This window comes from Nycticebus coucang, unplaced genomic scaffold (assembly GCF_027406575.1).
Source record: "Nycticebus coucang isolate mNycCou1 unplaced genomic scaffold, mNycCou1.pri scaffold_64, whole genome shotgun sequence".
Classification (NCBI taxonomy): domain Eukaryota; kingdom Metazoa; phylum Chordata; class Mammalia; order Primates; family Lorisidae; genus Nycticebus; species Nycticebus coucang.
The window spans coordinates 503,700-525,480 of NW_026515589.1; the positions used below are offsets into that span (position 1 = coordinate 503,700).

Here is a 21,781-nt window from a genome sequence, read left to right on the forward strand (position 1 = left end):
TTACCATGTGATGTTGAGCACCTCTTCATCTTTCCATATACTTATTCGCATTTGTAGACCATCTTTGGAAAAATGTCCTTTCGGGTGATTTTTCCATTTCATAATAAGGTTATTTGTGTTTTTGTTGTTGATGTTGTTTATACAGAGTGGACGTAAATTTTGTGTGGAATTTACTACATTAAACTATCTTAAATTGCACAGGACTGTAATGTCCACCTGTATATGATTTTAAAATATTTTATCTCATTCTGTAAATTGTCTTTTCATTTTGTTGACCATGTCCCATGACACACAGACATTTTAAATTTGGATGTTGCCCCTAATTTTGATTTTATTTGGTGGGCTTTTGGTGTCATATCCAGGAATTCATTGCCAATGTGAATCAATATCAGCCTGCTGGTTATGGTCTCATTTTTACCTGAATGTGAGACATTAACTCAAAATTCTAAAGTGCACTCTAGGGAGAGAAGTTAGAGTTAAGTTATGAACTTTGTGACAGACAATCTGGTGCCATGCTCACTGCCAGGGGAGGTGCTAGAAAGACAAGAATCCTGGGAGAAGGTCAGTGCAGATTTGAGCAGGCTGGTGGGAAGCGGTCGTGCAACTCCATCACAAAGCAGGGACCCAAACATCAGGTATGTTGGATTTCGGTAAGACATTTCATTTCATCTGATGCCTTTTCAGCATTTGTCGAAGTTGGAGGCTACAAGAGTTTTACGGAGAAGTACATGAATGCCATCCCATCCATAGTGAAGGGGGACAACCTGACAATCAATGCCAGCTGCTACGCTCCTTGGGCGGAGTCCTTCCACTTATTCCGAGATCCTGCCATGGCGGATGTTCCATGTCTGGGAATGACATTCAGAGCACCCATTACAGCTCTGTGGTACTGGTGCACGGATCAGATGAAGTGTGTGTGTGCACACATGTGTGGGAATGCATTTGCTTATGCTGTTCTTTCCTGTAGAAAAAAAGAATTAGTTTCTATTGTGTACACACACATCAGTTAAACACTCAAACATTTCTACATGGCTTTTTTTTATTTAATGAAAAATAGCTGCCTGGTACCTCACTCTCTACCCTATTTCTTGTCTCTCGGATGCAGACACTTTCAACTCTTTCAATTAGGTTATTGACATTTATTCATATTTTCTAAATCCCTGTGCTCAGTGTGTGGTCTGTGACCATCAGCAAGGACGTCACCTTGAAGATCATTAGGAATAAACACTTTCAGAACCTATGACTCTGTCCAGAACCATTGAATCAGAATTTGCTCCTTAACTTGATCCTCAAGTGAGTCCAATAAGTGCCCGTGTTGCTGCCCTTTGGTTTCCAGTTTTAGGATTTCTCTGCTGGCTTCCCTCGGTGAGCCGTGAGGGCTCAGCTCTCTTACAACCTTCCATTCTCAGTTCCACACGAGCACATCTTCTGCCCCCCACCCTCTTGATATATCTTCATCAGAATTTTGTGACTTCTTCAATGAAATTCACAACAGAGCCACAGGACATGATCTGTTTTTTTGTGTGTCTGTCTGTTTTCTTTTAGCTTTTTAGAATATTTTCCATGGTATGTATTCTCTAATTTTTTGTTTTAAAATTTCTTACTAATTTTTAATCATTAAACACCACACCCTAAAAGTATTTCCGTTAATACTTGTAAGCACACCAAGTACTCCACAAACTCTTTTGCTCATTTTCTCTGGGAGCCTCTTTCCTCTCTGTTTTGTGCCCTGCTCTGCCCACGACCCCTTCACTACTATCTTTGGGAAGCCTTTTGCCTCACTCTTCAGTTAAATCTTCTTTTTTTAGCATCCCATGTGATTTTTTTTCTTGGTTTATTCCCTCTTTGGGAGCAATTAATACATCTAGTATTTTTCTGAGATTGGTGTTATCATGGGAGGTCAATTTATTGTGGATTTGCATATTTGAGAATGTCTTCATTCTAACCTTTCCTTGATAGATAATTTAGTCATTTACACATTTCTAGGTTAGGAAGACTTTTCCCAAAGTTATACATTCATTGTATTCTGAATTCATCTGTTAACAGATTAGAATCCAGAATGTATTCTTGATCCTTTAGATATGACTGCTGTTTTCTCTCTGGAAGTTTTTCCTTTGTCATGAGAATTCTGAAATTTCACCACTATTGTGTGGATCTATTTTTGTCCCTTGTGATGAGCACCTGTGAGCCTGTTCAACCTGATAATTGATGTCTTAGAAAATTTGGGGGAATTTTTTTCCTTGATTTTTTTCCATTTTGTTTCCTTCTTGGGACCTTCTATTTAGTGGTGGACTCAGCTGTCCTCTGGTGTCTATACCATTTCTCCCCATTTTTATCTTTTGGTTATTTTACTCTGCTTTCTAGAACCCTTCTTTAACTTTATCCTTGTTTTTCTGCTTTTGTTTTTATAACTTTAGAGATCTTATTTTTTGTTTACTGAATGTTCATTTTGATAATCTGGATTTATTTTATTTTATTTTAAATTATTTTCTCTCTGAAGAGTATCTGTGAACTTGAAGCTTATAATTTCACAATTGTTAGCCAGTTTTGAACCATAGTCAGAGCTTTATTTTCTCTATATAATCAACTGCTTTTCAAAAAAAAAAAAAATGCAGGCTCAGTGCCTGTAGCACAGTGGTTGCAGTGCCAGCCATATACACCAAGGCTGGCTGGTTTGAACTCATCCCAGGCCAGCTAAAACAACCATGACAACTGCAACAAAAAATAACCAGGGATTGTGGTGGGCACCTGTAGTCCCAGCTACTTGGGAGGCTGAGGCAAGAGAATCACTTAAGCCCAAGAGTTTGAGGTTGCTCTGAGTTGTGACACCATGGCACTCTACTGAGAGTGATATAGTGAGACTCTGTCTCAAACAAAAGAAAAATGCATCATTTAACCATTAACCTGTGGAACCATTTCTACTATCTATAATTCATCCCAGACCACCTGACTTGCATCCTGTAAGTGGCCCCGTGTTCACTTTAGTTCTGATGCCCAGCCCAGCTTGCCTACCAGCAGGGCTCCCTGGCTCCCCTGCGGTTTGTGTTATATCTCCACGTACCTGCTTCCAGTCCTCAGCCTAAAAATACGTCTGCTTCCTCAGCACTGAATTGATAACCACTGCTGTCCTCCAAGGACAATCAAGCAGAAAAAGCATCTCTATTATTCTGGTAGTCCTTGAGAAGAAAAAATATCCAGAAGTTATGTCATTATGGGTAGAATTCCTACATTGCTGCAAAATTCTTAGTTAAGAGATTGTATAATTTAAGTAGGGTTATGAAATAATATGCATTCCTTTCCCCACGACTGTCATATCATAACTCAATGAGGTTCTCAGAATATTCTGAAGAAATCTAGGAATGAATGTCTCACTGTTCTGTTTTAACGGCTACCTGACCATGGTGTTTCCATGACAAGTGGCTTAATGTCCCATGGAGACAACTGCCCCGTAACAAGGGAAAGGCATTGACGATGCCTCTGTGTATTACAGACATAATTTAAACACATAATTTGTGGTGGAATCAGAAGGTGACAACTTTGTACCTGGCAGGGCACATTACCATTATTGCATTGCTGCCTGGGAGCCGTGAGCATATTTTAATAGTAGCTAATATGTACTGACATCTATATACCAAGGTCCTACATACATTATACCAGATATTCAGAAGTCCTTGCAGTAGGGAATCCTATTTTAGAGATGAGAAACCAGATTCTATTGCCTTTTATTTTCTACTAGCCATGACATCATTTCTCATTGTCATGTTAAACTCTGAAAAGAGATACTTTTTGAAATCATTCTCTGGTTCTTTCACGAGTGTTTTCCTGGCAGGTTATCGTGCAGCCTGGTCTGTGTGGCAAGGACATGTCCCACGTGAAGGCCGCCTGCATCATGTGTGGGTACCTGAAGCTGCTGCCCACGTTTCTCATGGTGATGTCGGGGATGATCAGCCACATTCTGTACACAGGTGAGCCCTGAATCCATATGGCCTGTCTCTGTTCTATGCTTGGATTCTGAGACAAGTTTTTAAGATGCAGTAAAATCGTTACAAACTAGAAAATCCATTCTGGATGGAAGGAAAGGCAGAATTCTAAGTGAAAGAAATAACTTGCATGGCAGGTGGGAGGCAGGGAAATTTGGCACAGTTGCCACTTTGCTCCCTTATCCCACAAGCCTGTCTTCCTGTGGGTATTTGATTCCGTGAATACTGTTTGTGAGTGGCGCGGACTGAGGAAGCACAGAGTGTGAGACATAGCCCACTGGAAGCTGGAGTAGATTTCAGCTAATTTGAGTTGGGTGAATGGTAGTGGTTGGGTCTGATGACGTCTTGGACTGAGAAGGGCTTGGAGATGTGCTGTCATATCTTAGTCCCTCTGAGGCAGCTGGAGAACTGAGTCCAATTTCATCGCTTTGGAATCGGGCTGTTTGCGGTATGTGAATTTCTGAGTCATCTGAGGGTAACTTCTAGTGCTGAAAGTCTTCCTAAAATATACACTTTCTTTTGTTATTATGAAAAGTGGGGAGAATGTAACCAATTTCCTACAGAAATCCATTGGGTAAGACTCAATGGATTTCATGTTTTCTCAGGGGGCACATTAGTTTATTTCACTGAACTCTAACTGAGACAAACACATCAAGGGACCAGAATCCCTTCTCATTGCAGCCTCATGGTGTGGTTTATAACAGGAAGGAATGTGTAGCCATCTAAGTAGGGAACTGCTAAAGAAATCATTGTATATTTCTTTTCTGTAAAGTTGCACAGAAGAGACTGAAGAATATCTCAAAACTTGGGAAATTGCTGAGGTTATTATGTTACATGTAAAAAGAAGGTTACAAAATAGTATCTCAACCATTACCATAGTTATGCACAAAAAATTATTCTCTGGGAAAAAAGATTAGAAAGGGATATAGAAAAGAAGCTCATATCATAAACTGTTATTATCCTGGATCATACTTTATCAACTTTCTCTATATTTTGTTATGATACGTTTAATGATAATTTTTAAACAAAACAAACAAACAAACAAAAAAAAAAAAACCAAGCACACAAACAAACAAAACCCATTGTCTTATGTAATTGCCGGTGGCATGAGGCATCATCACGCACCAGGTACTCAGCCTGATTGGCCATTACAAGTGACACCTCCTCTGAGATGTAGGCAAAACACGCCGGGCTAAATAAGACCAGACAAAGGACTTAACTTCCTGTGTATCCCTGCAATGTGTTGTTCCTGAAGGAATTTCTTCCCTTGCTGTTTTTCTGGAGGGTGGGATCAGCGTCCTCTCTTTGCTCTCATGCTGTGGCTGGGCCACATCCCAAGAGAAAGCCCCACCCCATGGGTCAGCTCAAGGAGAGCTGCAGAGATGAGATGCTATGAGCTCTTGTTCTAGGCAAAGCAGCAACAGACCTATGGTATGGACTTCAAACTTCAATCTCCAATTTTAAGGCAAATGTCTTTTCTTCCCCATGATCTACTGAAGTTACCAATTTGTTCAGCTGTTGTGATTTGTGGCTGTCTGGACTTCACTGAACTCACCCCTGAAACCTTCCTCAGATAAGATGTCCTGTGTGGTGCCTTTGAATGTGTGAAACACTGTGGCACTGAAGTCGGCTGTGCCAACTATGCCTGCGCAATCGTGGTGCTGGAACTGCTACCTGCAGGTAGGAAATGTCCCTGCTGAGATGGCCTTGGAGGTCTTCATGGGTGGGACTTCAGGAAGGGCTGTTGTATAGTTCTTGGTAATTCTGACATCCATTAATTCATATCTGTGCATCAGACATTTTGTGAGCACCTTACATAGGCTACAAGCCCTTTGCAAAGCCTGGAGATTTTATAGACAAACCAGATACATTTCCTGTCAGAAGACACCTTCCTTACTTCTACAGATTCAAGATTATCTTCCAAGGCAATTAAAAAGAGTTAAATGATCTGCTTGTCAATAAAAGAGTTTAATGGCCATAAAATTATAAATGCAGGGGCTAGAGGATAACTATTTATTCTGCCTTTCTTGGACTAGTGGTATTCAAATATTATATTTCAATCTATTTAATATACAGCCATTTATTGAGTGCCTATCATGTGCCAGGTATTGCTCTTGCACTTAGAAAATATCAGTAAAATAGGTACAAAGCCCCTGTCCTTAAGAGTTCACATTTTAGCATTTTGAAATAGCAAATAAACAACACATATAATTTAAGTACATTGTTAGGATTCCAGAAGGATTTCCTACTGGAGTGAACAGAAGCAGCGTCAGGTACAGAGCTCAGGACTGACCAGAAAATCTCATCAGAGGTTGGCTAATATCTGTGACCTTTCCTTCACAATGATATACATGAGCTTCATCAATAGGAAGGAGGCGGGAGTCACTGGCATGAATACTTCCATCCACTGTCTGTCAGGGAGGTTTAGAGCCTACTTGGCAGAGGAAACTGGTTCAAAACTCTTGTCTTTGCTCCTGCAGAGACTTCTTTAGCAGAAAAACTTACTCGCCTTCTTCCTTTCCAGTTATCTAAGGCTTTAGGAACCCAAGAGTTCCTTCCCCAAATAAATATGCTAAAACATGGTTTCCATTCTTCTAAAACTTGTTGCAGGGGATGATCTCTAAGTTTATACTTAAGACTAAAATTCTATACTGGATTATTCTTGGATCATTAAGAAATATGCAGAAACCTCCACATACTGATGTAGATGGATAAGGACATTAATTAATGCTCCAGATGACATGTTTAAATGGCTCTCCTGTTGAGCAAGGCTCTCATGGAGCATGGTGTCCAGTGACTAACAAAGCCCCTCCTGCCTCCAGGACTGCGTGGCCTGATGCTGTCTGTCATGCTGGCCTCTCTCATGAGCTCTCTGACCTCCATCTTCAACAGTGCCAGCATCCTCTTCACCACGGACATCTACACCAAAGTGCGGAAGCAGGCATCAGAGAGAGAGCTCCTGATAGCTGGAAGGTGAGGGAACCCTGGTTTCTCCCTAGAATCTTCTGGAGAAGTGCATATGTCTACGTGGACTAGGATTAGGATATTCAAACACCGACACAATTGCATTCATTAAGCAGTGGACCATTTTAGAAAGGGACAGACTCATGGAGGGGGCTAATTCCAAGATACTGCTGGGAGAGTTCCCTCCATGCAGTGGTTCCTGAGTACCCAGTGGTCCTTGAAGACAGAGAGCTTGAAGGAAATAAGCAGAAAGAAAGGATTGTCTTCTTTCTTCCCTTTATACTTTCTGAGTGGACCCTATATTGTCATAGAATTTTCTAACATTTTAAAGATCAAAGTGTAATGTTCAGAAATATAGTGTAATATACAGAAGTGTATATATACATAAGTGTAATATACAAAAGTAATATACAAAGTGTAATATACAGAAATCATAAAACATAGCTGTATAGCTCCGTAGTTTATTATAAAACGAGCACCCATTTAACCACCAACCAAGTTAAGAAATGGAGATTACCAGCATCTAGAAGCCCCCTCTGGGCTCCAACTTCCCAAAGCTAACCACTGAGACGCTGAATTGTATAATGTGTCTTTTCCCAGTTTCAGGTAATGAAAATAGACGAACTCAAAATTTAATCCTTGTTGCAAAGCTTCTTTCCTCTGTGTTATTTTGGGATATCCCATCATGTTGCTGTGAGTAGCTGAAATCTGTTCAATTTCTTTCAATGTGGTATTTCATCACAGTAATATATCTGCTCTACTCATGGACATCAGAATTTATCTGCTCTACTCATGGACATCTGACTTGATCATTTTTGTTAATGTCTCTTGGTGAACATTGGCACACATTTCTACTGAGGAGATTGTTACAAATGTGCATGTATTACAAAGGCTACAAACTTAGCCTTTCAAAATTTAGCCATTCTTTTTAGAAAGGACTACAAGAAGAGATCTTAAAAGAAATTGTGACTCTTTCAAAAAATGGTACAATTGATGGTGATGATGATTCTCAATGTTGGAGGGGCTTTAAAATGTTTGCACGTAGGATCTATTAAGTATAGAGTATAAATGTATTTTCTTGTTGTTGTTGTTGTTGCAGTTTTTGCCTGGGGCTGGGCTCAGACCCACCACCCTCAGCATATGGGGCCGGCACCCTACTCCTTGAGCCACAGGCACTGCCCCAGAGTATAAATGTCTTAACACAATAATTAAGTAAATGAGATGAGGGATATATTAACTAGTGTGATGTAAGCACTCCAAATTGTGTATGAAATCAGCACATTGTACCCCATATATGCGTTAATGAACACATGATCTTTGTGTTTATGACTTAATTAAAAAAATAAAATGGTTGACTAGAGCCTTCTGATATTTACCTTCTCCACAATAAAGAAGCAAAATATGAAATAGATGATCACAATTTGAATAGGTGACAGGAAACTTCTAAAGCAAGGAAGGAGAGAAAAGGAAGGCAGCCTGCATGACAAGGACTTGCCACGAACCAAGAGAGGCTTCCTGATGAGACGTGAAGTGAAGCCAACAACCCACAGCCTATATTCCTGCCATGCACTCTTACAATTCAAGCCACAGGAGAGACTCTTGCTTGACCTTTCTGGGCAATGAACCTCAAATAGGGAGGTGCCTGGAGACCATGTGAATGCATTGCTTCACCTTCACAGGGGAAACACACAATGGGTCCCACATCCACCCCCCAGTCCTAGGGAGCTACAGCACAGTGCCAATGTGAGAGCCCAGCCCCCACCGAACTGAGCCTATCCCTGGAGCCAAACAGCCCCTCCATCTCCACATCACTGGAGCCCCCTCTACATGCCCCACCCCTATTTCCTGCTGCTCTTGTTGGTGCCATCAGAGCCAAAGGTAAACCATTCTGCACCAGCAGAAGAGCTATTGCACATTTTGTGCTCCTCCCCCTTGAGTTGTTGCTACTGCTGGTTGCCAACACTGTGGCCGAGGTAGGAGCAACTGACAGCATCTCTGTTTCCTCCAGAAGTGGGGCTGCTGCACACTTGTAAGAGCTCTGAGGTCGGACTCCTTCATCCATGGCAGCCACCCGAGGCCAAATCACATGTCCCCAGCTTCCTGCTTCCATCTGTTGTCAGTGAAAGCAGCCCTGCCCCTAACAGCATCACGGGCACAGTTGTTTCCTGTACTGTAACATTTCAGTCCTTTCTTTTCTTAAGAACTTATATAGTCAAGGAGCTTGATTTTGTTTGGAAAAATCAACAAATGGCAACAGGAATGAGTTCAAAAACTAAAGTACAACAAACGTGCCTATAATAACTTATGTTTAATATCTACAAGATTTTATTTTCTTGTCAGGATATTTATTCTTGCAACAATTGTCATCAGTATCCTGTAGGTCCCACTAGTACAGGCATCTCCAAATGGACAATGGATCTGTTACATACCAGCGATGGGTAGTGATCTTGGATCTCCAGTTGCAGCCGTCTCCCTGCTCGCCATCTTCTGTAAAAGAATCAACGAACAGGTCAGTGGAAACTGAAAAAGCATTCTCCCATATAGAGTGGGGAAAAATTGTTTCTTCCACTGCATTCTTGATACCCTATTTATACAAATTGTAGCCCATCTCAATTTCTGTTGAAGTCAGCCACAATTTTTGAACCTCACTAAAGGATAAAAATACAGTACACATTCATGGTACAGTATTTCTTAAAAAATATTGTGTATGTGAATTTCCCAGTGCTGAGGAACACAGGTTTAGGAAGCAGACTGTCACAGTCCAATCATGGCTGTACTACCTAATAGTATCGTGATCTGAAGAAAATTACTTGGCTTTGTAAAATGAAGATAAAGATAGTGTGTCTATTTATGGTATTGTGGGCTCCTGTGAGGATTAAATGAGAAAGTACATGAAATGCTTAGAGGAAAACCCTTAGTAAGGGTTAAAAATATGTTAATTTCCATCATGAAACTTGAGCACTACATGTATGATCAACTATAGTGGACCATGTACATTCAATCCCTTACTTGTTCCTTGGTTATTAGCTTTATTATTAAGATTTTGCACATGAGGATCAGATGCAGAGATGTTACTATCAAAATTCTTTTCACATATTACTTAATATTAGTAAGTAAAGTCATGGGATTCAGACTCGGGTGTTCCTTACTCCAAAGCTCATATCATTATATTAATACCCAGACAATACCATTTTCCTAAAGCATGGCGTCTTGAACAAAGGAAGAGGGGAGTATCTTTCCACCTGTATCAATGCCTCAGGGAAAATGAATGCTTTGCATTGTACAGAGCTTAATAGAACTCTCAAAACTACCTAATATCAGTTCTACAAATTGTGTAACATAATTCATAATTTAATTTGTAAAATAAGTCATAATTCCATATATGTATGTGTATGTATAGGCCTGTATATATGTACACATATATATTAATATGTGTGTGTGTGTGTGTGTGTGTGTGTGTCAGGAAAATTTCGTCTTGAGTCAGTGTAGACAGTAGTTTCCTGGAGTTAGAGAATCAACATTGCAGTAGTGTTGCCCCAGTAATAAACATATATGTTTGCAATTTTCTCTGTTTTGGTAACTTTGTGTTCAATGTCAGCCATTTGTTGCTCCTTCACTGAGGAAGCAGCAAGGTGATAATTATGACTTCCTTGAATGAGTTTCTGATCTTTTCTAAACACTCCTATTTTGTTCTTGCTTCTTTTGCAGGGAGCATTCTGGGGCCTAATCACTGGACTTGTGATGGGCCTTATTCATATGATCGCAGAGTTTTCCTATAGAACAGGGAGCTGCCTGGCTGCCAGTGACTGTCACAACATTATCTGTGGAGTGCACTATCTGTACTTTCTCTTCATTCTCTTCTCTGGGATGACCGTGGATGCTCTGGGAATTTCTCTGTTAACAAAACCCATTCCTGACGTACATGTGAGTGATAAGTAATGGATTTATGCTCATTTAAAAATAAGGGTTTGTTGCCTTCTAAAGTTGTTGCTAGTATATTACTCCCAGGCAATGTATTCATTGTAATACTACAGTGAGAACAGCCCTGAGAAATTATCATCCAGTCCTTCAAACAAACAACCATTTGCACCTAATATGTGCAAACCAGCAGGGATAGGTAGTAAGATGTTAGGAAATGAGTGTCATACTTCTCAAATTTCACAGTGCTTTCAGGAGATAAATGTACACCATTTTTAAAACAGGATGTGGGGAAGAGAATGACAACTGTTGTCTAAAGACTTCACTGCAGAACTGTCACTGGGTTGTGCCGGTTTTGGGTGAGGAGAATGTCGTATACAGAACGAACACGGGTATAGAGAGAGAAGGAAGAAAAACACACAGCATAAGGGGGAAGGACAGAGAAAGCGGAGTAATGAGAAGCAGTTTTTTTTGTTTGTTTTTTTTTGCAGTTTTTGGCCAGGGCTGGGTTTGAACCTGTCAACTTGGTATATGGGGCCAACACCCTACTCTTTTGAGCCACAGGCGCCACCCATGAGAAGCATTTTTTACTTTAAAATTGGCAATACTTTTAATATGAATTAAATATAGTGTTTGTGAAGATGTGGAGAAATTCCCGTAGTCCAGAACTGTGGATGAGTGACTAAGCTTTATAATTTACAGGAGGGCAATTGAACAGTATTTATCATTTCAAAATTTCTATACCTTAAGAGTCAACAATCTTACTTTTAGGAGCTTGCTATATACAAATTATTTACAAGTACTTATATATATGTAAATATATATATAAATATATATATATATATACATCATACACACTCATATATATATATGTGATTTTCTCTGTAAAAGTTTAAAAATGGAAAACAGTGGGGAAATCCAAACTTCATCATGAAGAGCCTGAGTACACAATAATAGTGTATTGAATATTATGCATCTGCATAAAATATTAAGAGGCACGCAGAAAAATAAGTGCAGAATAATATGATATTGTAGAGTTGTGCATTTGTACTAAATTTCCTGTAGATAGATACATGTTTGTCCAACCATAGAAAAAAGTCTTAAAGCATACACTCCTGAAATTTTCTACAAAAAGTATCTCAGTAGAAAGGGGCACTGGAGGGCCCTTGTAGATATTAATCATTTTAAAAATAGAAATAGAGCCTATATTCTATTTTTTCTTCCATCCCATTACCTTGAGTCCTTGTGAATCCTTGTAGTTTAGATGTATTTCTTGGAGGTGGTAAATACCTGGGTTGTGTTATTTCATCCATTCAGCCAGTCTTTTAAGTGCTGCCTTCAGACCATTAAAACTGACTTTTAGTGTTGATATTTTGGATATTGTTCTATTCAACATGTTAGATGATATCTTACTGTTTTGTATTCTCTTTGATACTATTGTTTTGGAAGAGCCATGAGCTATTACACTTTTTGGCAGCTATCGTGCTGTTGTATGTTAATGAACTTTTGAGCATTTCATGTAGGGCGGTTCTAATAGTAACAAATGCCCTCAGTCTTTGTGTGTCTGGGAACAACATTATATGCACTTAACTTATGTAACTTAGTTTAACATGACACAATATCCTTGGCTAGTAGTTATCCTATTTAAGGACACTAAAAACAAGATCCATTCCTTAATTGTTTGTAAAGCTTCTCTTGAGAAGCCTGCAATTAGTCTAATGGGTTTTCCTTTGTAAGTTATTTGTTAATTGATGTTTTGGAACACTACTCATGAGATTCTCTCCTTTGTGTTAATTCTGGCCAGTGTTATGATTAATCACATACCTTGATGGTTCCCTTTTGCAATGAGTCTCCTAGGTATTCACTGGACATTCATCTTTTCTTTATGTCTAAATATCTTGCAAGATGAGGCAATTTTTGTAATTATTCTCTTAAATAGGTTTTCTAAGCCTTGTGTTTAGTCTTCTTTACTCTCATAGATGCCTGTGGGTCTTACATTTGGTCATTTTATATATGTGTAATCCCATATTTCTCTTAAACCTTCTTCATTTCTCTTGATTCTTTGTTATTTTGACTGATTTAGTTAGTTAGAAAGACTTGTCTTCAAGCTCTGCAGTTCTTTCATCTGCTTGGTGTAATCCACTCTTAACATTTGCATTGGGTTTTATATTTATGTAAATGAGTTTTTATTTCTGGAAGTTACTTTCTTTTAATGTATCTATTTCTTCAATAAGCTTTTTTAAAAAATGTTTTCACTGGTTTCTTTGAATTTGTTTTCCATTTTCTCTTGAAAGTCATTGAGAATCCTTATAACTCATGTTTGGAATTTTTTTTTTTAATATGACATTTTACTATTTTTATTTTGGTTGGAATTCACTGCTAGAGAGCTGTTGTGCTCTTTTATGGGTGCCCTTTCATGCTGATTCTCCATACTCCCAGAATTCTTGCACTAAATTCCTTCTTTTTTTTTTTTTTTTTTTTTGCCGGAAACAGGTTTGAACCCACCACTTCCAGTATATGACGCTGGCACCCTACTCCTTAGATCCACAGGTGCCACCCACTGAATTCCTTTTAATTGGTAGCAACTGCCTATTTTTGTCTCCCCCCACCCCTTACTCATAAGAGTGTGTCTGTAGCATATGTTGGAAAAGAACCTTTGGCTTTGCTTGTGAGTACTTAGAAGGTGGTCTAGATTCTGAATGAACACCTTGGTTACAAATATCCTTCATGTGGTGGTTTTCTGAATTTCCAGTTACATGTAGACTATAGTAATAGTGTGCTATGTACATAAGCAATACTATCTCCTTTTGACAAGGAAAGTTGGAGTCTTTGAAATCCTTTATCTTTCCCCAGCCCTACAGTCTCTCAACAATGTGAATTATATTGGAATGGTAGGTTTAATCTCTATGACAGTATGAGCTGCTTTTGGGTGAGAGTCAGCCAAGCTCTGTATAATTGACTCAGTAAATACTGTTTGGGGATGTATAAGTTGCCCTCCTTGCCACTCGGTGGTGATTTCAGAAAATAGCCAGCTGCAGTTTTATTTTGGGGGACCTGTGAGGGGCTCTGGCACTTCAAGAGAAGCACTCCAATGCCCAAGGCAGTCAGTGGAGCCCTAGATCTCCCAGGGGACTACTTCGCTGGCTGGGAGTGTGTGGGGTGAGTCTTGCTTCAGTCTCCACAAAGGTGGGCATAAAAACTGTCCTGGTGAGGATTAAAGGACAAATCTGAGGCCACTAGGGAAAGCCACCATGGAGGGGCTGAAATGGACCCACCAAGCCAAAAGTCTGCTCACAGAGAAGAACCCCTCTGAGATTCACAGTCTGGCAGAAATGCACAGCCTGTACTCTTTTCTCCCCTGCCCCAAGGTCTCCTTCCAATATCTGGCCACAAGCAGCAGAGCAAAGTAGCTGAGCTCACCAGCAATGGTGTCACAGGCTGGAATTTCTCTACCCAGGATTTTGCCCAGGGCTGAGAGATTGGCTTTCATGTGAGGAGAGGGATGCACTGTGAGTGTGCTGGGGTTCGGACCCACACTACAGTCTCCTTTCAATTCTGCCCTGAGCTCCCTTACCTCCTAATATTAGTTCAGAAATCCCCATTCTATTCCCTCAAGAATCCAGATTGAATCCTGGGCGTATGGGATTTGGCCTGGGGGATACCCTTGGTCCTCCAAGTTCAATTGCTGACCATGCCACAGAGACATGCACTGTTTCCAAGTTGTGCATGGAGTGCTCAAGTAGGCTTAATGCCCCTCCATGTGGGTGTGTACCTTGCTTTGCTGAAGTAGCCAGGCAAGCAGCACCAGGGAGGGCTGGCAGACAGGGATCTCATAGTCCAAGCACCACTTGGTCCACTGGCAGGTCCATAATAGGAAAAGTATGAGCCCCCACTTTCTGTGGGAGTCTCACTGTAGGGAATATACCAACCAGAGGGGAAGCAGCTGCCCCAGAGACCAGGTCAATTGTCCCTTGGTGAACATGTGCCACTCAGCAACAGTAGGAAGGGGAGGAGACACAGAGGCAAGAGTCTGCATGGAAGTGATCTGGCATACTGATCCTCTTTGATTTTATCCCAAGAAGGCATCCTGCCTAGGATGTCGTAGCTCTTGGATTACACAGTTACCCTGAGACCCACAAGTCCACTGTGGCCACCACATTCTGGAAGGGCAATGGGAAGTGTTTCTGGTGGGATCAGTGACATGAATGTCAGTAGCTCCCTGGGGAGCACAAAGACACACAATAGGTAGGGACACACCATGGCATCCATCATCTCAACTCAGGTTTGTGTTGATCGGGGACACTGGCCACCTAGTGCTCTGTTTTCAAGAAGCTCCTCATTCACTGGCAGCAGCTTTTGGGCTTTTGGGGATGGAGAAGCTCTCCAGCAGGTCTGTAGCCATCAGTCTGCCAGAGATGTGAGTGAAGGAGAAACTTTCCATAAGGACATAAACTTTCCAAAGGACTCCAAGTGTCTGGGGGGATTGATCTCTGCCAAAATCTTGCTCCTTCCTGTTTGTTTCCACAATGTCTTCCCACAGATTCTTCAGTAGGATCTGGCACTTTTCCCTTAGAATTATATCTTTTTTTTTTTTTTAAATCTAAAAAGTTTCCTTTCTGGGACGTTCTGATGATCTATGTCTCTAGTTATCCATCTTTCCCTCCTCCTCCTTCATTGACTTGAATTGTGGATTCAAAAGCCCACTGATTTTTGGAACAATTTTCTTAGAATGACCCAGTGCTGGTGTTATTAATTGTGCCAAATACCATGCCTTGTATCTGTGGCCAAAATATGACAAAGTATATGATAGCATAAATTCTATAGTATTAAAATTATATTTACAGAAAAAATCACAAGTATAAAGCTTAATGGTTTAAGATAATGGTATAGCTTACAAATGTTTTAAGGTGGGTTGGGAAAAGGGAAATGTAAGGTATCAATTGCAGTTGTAACTCAAGAATAGTACAATCTAAACATGATAGATCTTGAAAGAGAACTTAAGAAGATATTCTAAAAGTTGATAAAGCATCCACTACATAAACTGACTTTGAGGTTGTTGTGAGCTGTGACACCACAGCACTCTACCCAGCACACAGAATGAGACTCTGTCTAAAAAAAAAAAAAAAAAGTTCAATATATGGAAGGAAAAGTAGTAATCATCTGTTTTTTTCTAAGTTGAAAAAGTATATCTTTATTTTGCTTTAATAGGCTAGATAATATCTTATTATCAGATTATTATTTGTCTACATCTTGAGACCAATAACAAATTATAAATTATGGAACTAAAAAGTTTCAAGACTTTTGTTTATGGTAAAGGTAGACCAAATATATATTTTTTTTAATAGAGTCTCACTTTGTCACCCTTGATAAGAGTGTATGGCATCACAGCTTAAAGCAACCTCAAATTCTTGGGGTCAGGTGATCTTCTTGCTTCAGCCTCCCAAAAAAAAAAAAAAAAGAAAGAATGTTTTAGGTAGCAAAATTTGGATGATAAGAAAAATGAATGAAGCTAGGGTTAGTAGTGAAGGTAGGTTAGTTAAATCTTAATGCTTCTGAAATTATAAATCCGGAACTATAAATTTTAAGCATATTATTTAAAGTTTTGAATAACTACCAGAATTAAAAACAGAGATCATTTGAAATGGGTGGCATGCTTTTGTGAATGAGTGTGGTAGGAGACATTATCTTTATGATCTATACTCTTCTGTGCAGTTTTATTTTTTAAAACTATGCAGTAGTAAAAGGTAGCATCAGCATATTGCAAATATTTCTTACTAATATACTTGTTTGTATTCTCCTCTATTCAGCTGTCTCGCCTGTGCTGGGTTCTTCGAAACAGTACAGAGGAATGAATTGATTTAGATGCAGATGAGCAAAGGCAGGATGAAACTGAGGATGGTGTTGGAGAAGGTAATATCTTGATTTTTCATGTAGGAATTCTGTATGTGTATGGTTTGTACTGTCTTTCTTTTACCGCTACATTCAGCTTTTGATCATTACATTTATAAAAAAACTGAAACTTTAAACTCTTACCTTTCCAACAACCAAGACAACATATGAAATTCATCTATTCATTTGCTTCCCTGTCAGTCTGTGCATTCATCACCCATCTGTGAAACCGTATTCCAGATTCCAAGTTGCCAATCAATTACAAACCCTCTTACTCCTAATTATTCATTAAGGGTACAATCTTGATTGGCTGTGATTAAGCAGGTAACCTTTCTCTCTTATGTTGTTTCTCACTTTTCTCCCATTATACCCTATGTTCCAGACAGACAGTTTTTGTCATTTTCCCCACATACAACAAGCACCCTAAAATATTTCTACATCTTTTTCAAGAGGAAAAATACGTATTCTTTGGAACTTTTTTGTTGTTTGTTTTTGAGACAGATCTCTCTCTCTATTGCCCAGGATAGAGTACTGTGACATCATAGCTCACAGAAACCTCAAAGTCTTGGGCTAGCTAGAGCAGTCCTCTTGCCTCAGCCTCCTGAGTAGGTGGGTTCACAGCTATGAGCCACTACATCCCACTAGTTTTTCTGTGTTTAGTGGAGATGGGGTCTCGCTCTTCTTCAGGCTGGTCTTGAACTCCTGAGCTCCAGGAATTCTCCCACCTCAGCCTTTCAAAGTACTGAGATTACAGTCAGAAGCTACAGTGCCTGGCCCAAACTAACTTCATATCTCACTTTCTTCACAAAATGTCTCCAACGTCCATGCTCAGGACTCATGACTCTTTTTAAAAAACTATTAACAAGGTCTCTAGCACTTCATGCTATGTTGTCTTTTTCTCCCTCACATTAATATATGGGTATAAACTATTAGGTTACATAATTTTCATTTCTTAGGTAAAGTCCAAGTTATAGTTGAGCCTTGCTATGATGTTTTAAACTGGACACTAACTGTTCTGTTTGGGTTTTTGTTCTTCCAACTAAAGGAATAGTTAATGCTTTCTACTTTTTAAATTTTTTTTAATATCAGCTCTCCTGAGTATGAGTGGCCCATAATTTTCTTTTCTTTTCTCTTATTTTTTTCTTTTCTATTTTTTTCATTTCTGTTCTCTTCTCCTTTCTTTTCTTTTTTTTTTTTTTCTTAGTCTCCATTTGATTTTTGGTATTAAAATCATAGTGTTCAAATTCAATAAACCAGAAATTATCCCATTTATTCACTTTAAGGAAATATTTCAAAACAATCAAAATTATATCTTCATTGAATTTTGGTATTTTGTCAATAATGCCAATAGTGTTACTTGTCGAGTGGGGGGAGACAGAGAGCAAGCAAGAGTCAAATTTATACAAGTGCAGGGCTATTTAGAATACTTATTCATTAATCAGTTTGGGAAAGTTATATGTTTGGGGGATTTTGGACAATTAATACACGTTTTTAAGTATATTGGAATAAAGCTATTTATAATATCTACTTATCCATCTCTGCTTCCTCTATAATTAGATTTAGACTTATCTAGTGTACTTTTCTCAAAAGATAAACTTTGGCTTTGTTATTTCTGTTATTATCCTTCCTTTCTACATTGCTACTTTGTGTTTTTGTTTGTATCCCCATCTATCTACATTATTTGGTTTTCTTATGTTTTTCTTTTCTAACTTTATTTTTAACATTATTGCATATTTTGAAAGATATCCCAACATTGATTTCCAGTGAATCTGGACATTTGCTTTCTTCTTTTCTAATGTCAGTATCTAAAGCCATATACATTTCCCTAAAAACAACACTTCTGCTGTTTCCCACAGATTTTAATTTCTATAAATTTCATACTTCTGCTGTCTCTCACGGATTTTAATTTCTGTGAAATTTTAATTTAAGTTCTATCATTTTCATACTTTTGCTGTCTTTCATTGATTTTAATTTCTATAATTTTCATTACCATTTATTTCTGAATATAGTTTTCCTTTCATTATTATTTTTCATAAACATTTACATTTAGAAATATGTTTTAATTTTTCCAGTGCTGCAACTAATGATCTTGTACAAAAGTCTTTTTGTATTTTTCCTTATTTGATTGTTGTGTCAAAAGATTAATATTCATGGAATTTTGCTGGGTACAACCAAATTCCCCCCATAGGAGGTGAGTTAAGCTTTCCTAGCAACAAGGTGTGAGACTGTCTTTGTCACATGGCACATTGTGACACCTTGGCATTTATGCCACTGCTAAGTGAGAAATTATATCTCAGTATAGGTTTTGCTTAAGATTTACTTTTATATGTGAGTTTAAAAAGCATTTGTCTATTTTCTTTGACTTGGTAATCTCTTTAACATGTTTACATGGAGCTGTTGAAAATCTCTCTCTAGAGATTTTAGATTTTCTCAAGATATATGTATGTATATATTTATAATATATATTTTGGGTAGCTATTATATTATATATTTCTATATAACTCTCTCTATATATATTTATTTTAAGTAGTTATATATTTAAGATAGTTAATCCTTTATGATATAATATACAGATGTTTTCTTCATTTGGTCATTTGTTTTTGCTTTGTTTATTGAACTTTATGCCATGGAAAAGTTTTGTATTTTCACATAATCAAATCTATCTGCATTTTCTCGGGAGTTTCTCTAACATTAATTATAAGCAGCTGTAGTCATTCCTTACAGTCATCTGCACTACACTGACAGGGATTTCCAGTTCCCATATTTGGTGGTTATTTATTTATTTTTATTTGTTTTCTTGAGCAATTTCGTGGATGTCTCAGGAAGACTTTGGACTTGTTCTGTGGTTTGCAGGAAATGGGACCCAAGCTGGCCAAGGAGGAGGAAGAGGCCCTTAGGAAGAAGCTGACTGACACATCTGAGAGGCCTCTCTGGAGGACTGTGGTGAGCATCAATGGCATCCTCCTCCTGGCCATGGTGGTCTTTGCTTATGGCTATTTTGCCTGAACTCTACCTGAACCACTAGAATAGTTAGTAATAAGTTATAACAAGGCAAGGGGTAATTGTATTGATTTTAATTCTATAGTTTATGTTGTAAAGGGGAGAGGAGCAGTTGGTAATTTTGCCTAATGAGGTGACTTAAAGACTTGACATTTTACTTTTGTTGTTTCTTTGTGTAGTTAATAAAAAGAAAGCTGATAATTTGTGAAAGTATGAAGTGATCCTATGTACGTGTACACCAGTCATATAGGCCTAAATACTTTTGTCCAGATCTATCACTCTATCATTAACAAACAAAAATTGTACATATTCAAGGCATTAATTTACAATGAAATAATTTGATGTATCTATGTTTTGAAACACTGCCCACCATCCAGTTGTTTGACACACCCATCACTTTATGTGGTTAACTTTTGTGAGAACAATTAACATTTAATGTGAGCAAATTTCAAGTATACAGGACAGAATTATTAACTGTAGTCACCATGCTGTACCTTGATTAGAGAGTGACATTCCCTTCTATTAACTGGAAGGTGGTGCCCTTTAACCAACATCTCCTCACTAACTCCACCCCTCAGCCCCTGGCAAACACCACCCGCTCTCTGCTTCAATGTATTCAACTTTTCATTTCAGTCTTATTCTCAATAGCCAAGGTAAGGGGACAAACCTGAAGTAGATGAACGATGAACAAAATATGATGTATACATACAGAGGAGTATTCAGACAATAATGACAAAGGAAATCCTGCTATTTGCAACATGGCAGAACATGAAGGACATTTTGCTAAGTGAAATCAACCAGACACAGGAAGGCAAATACAGTACGATCCACTCACAGGTGGAAAGTTTTTATTTTATATAGTTGATCAGGCATGATGCCCTACATCCCACTTGCTTTCTGCAGTTTCCAGAAATGTCCATTTAAAAAGAGCACCTCAGTAGTGGACATCCTTGTCTGGTTCCAGTTCTAAGTGGAAAAGCTGTCAGTTTCACTCAATTAAATATGATGCTAGCTGTGGGTTTGTTGTAGATGGATTCTATCAGTGTAAGAAATGTCCCATCTATGTCTAATTTCTTAAGGGTTTTTGTCGGAAAAGGATGCTCAATTTTGTCAAATGCTTTACACCTGTGGTGCATCTTACAAGGGTATATGTGAAATTTGGTAAATGTGGAATGTAAGAGTCTTGGCACAGTAACTGAGAGAATGCCAGGAAGGCTATGTTAACCAGTGTGATGAAAGTGTGTTAAACGGTCTGTGAAGCTAGTGTATGATGCCCCATGATCATATCAATGTACACAGCTATGATTTAATAAAATAAATAAATAAATAAGAGGATCATATGGCCTTTGTTTTTGCTTCTATTTATGTGGTGAATTACATTTATGAATTTGTGAAAATTAATTCACACTTGCATCCCTGAGTTGAAGCCTACTTGATCAGGATGTATATATGTATGTGTGTGTGTGTATATATATATATATATATAATTTATTTATTTATTTATTTCTTTATTGGCTGGGGCTGGGTTTGAACCCACCAACTCTGGCATATGGGGCTGGTGTCCTACTCCCTTGAGCCACAGGCACCACCATAATGTATAATTTTTTTTGATGTGTAGCTGTATTCTAGTTCTGGAAACTCTAGACAATGTAATCACACAAGAAAAGGATATTACAGATATCCAAATGGGGACAGAGGAAGTCCAGCTCTCACTCTTTGCTGACGATATGGTCTTAGAAAGACCCAGAGACTCAACCACAAACTTTTTGAAGTGGTAAAGAAATACAGCATTTATTGGGTTATAAAATCAACATCTACAAATTAGAAGCCTTCATATATTCCAGTAACAGTTAAGCAGAAGCTTCAAAGGAAATGGAATTCTTGGGAATGTATCTAGCAAAAGAGGTGACGAATCTATGCAGAGAGAATTATGAAACCCCAAGAAAAGAAACAGAAAAAAATAACAATGGAAGGACACACCATGCTCTTGGCTGAGAAGGATCAACATAGTTAAAATGTCCATACTACAC

The 21,781-nt window shown here is 38.5% G+C and overlaps 1 pseudogene; it reads left to right on the plus strand.

The window, feature by feature from the left end:
• The first annotated feature begins 512 nt into the window (after positions 1-512).
• LOC128579531 (solute carrier family 5 member 4-like) lies at positions 513-19,757 on the plus strand (annotated as a pseudogene).
• The last annotated feature ends 2,024 nt before the right edge of the window (positions 19,758-21,781 follow it).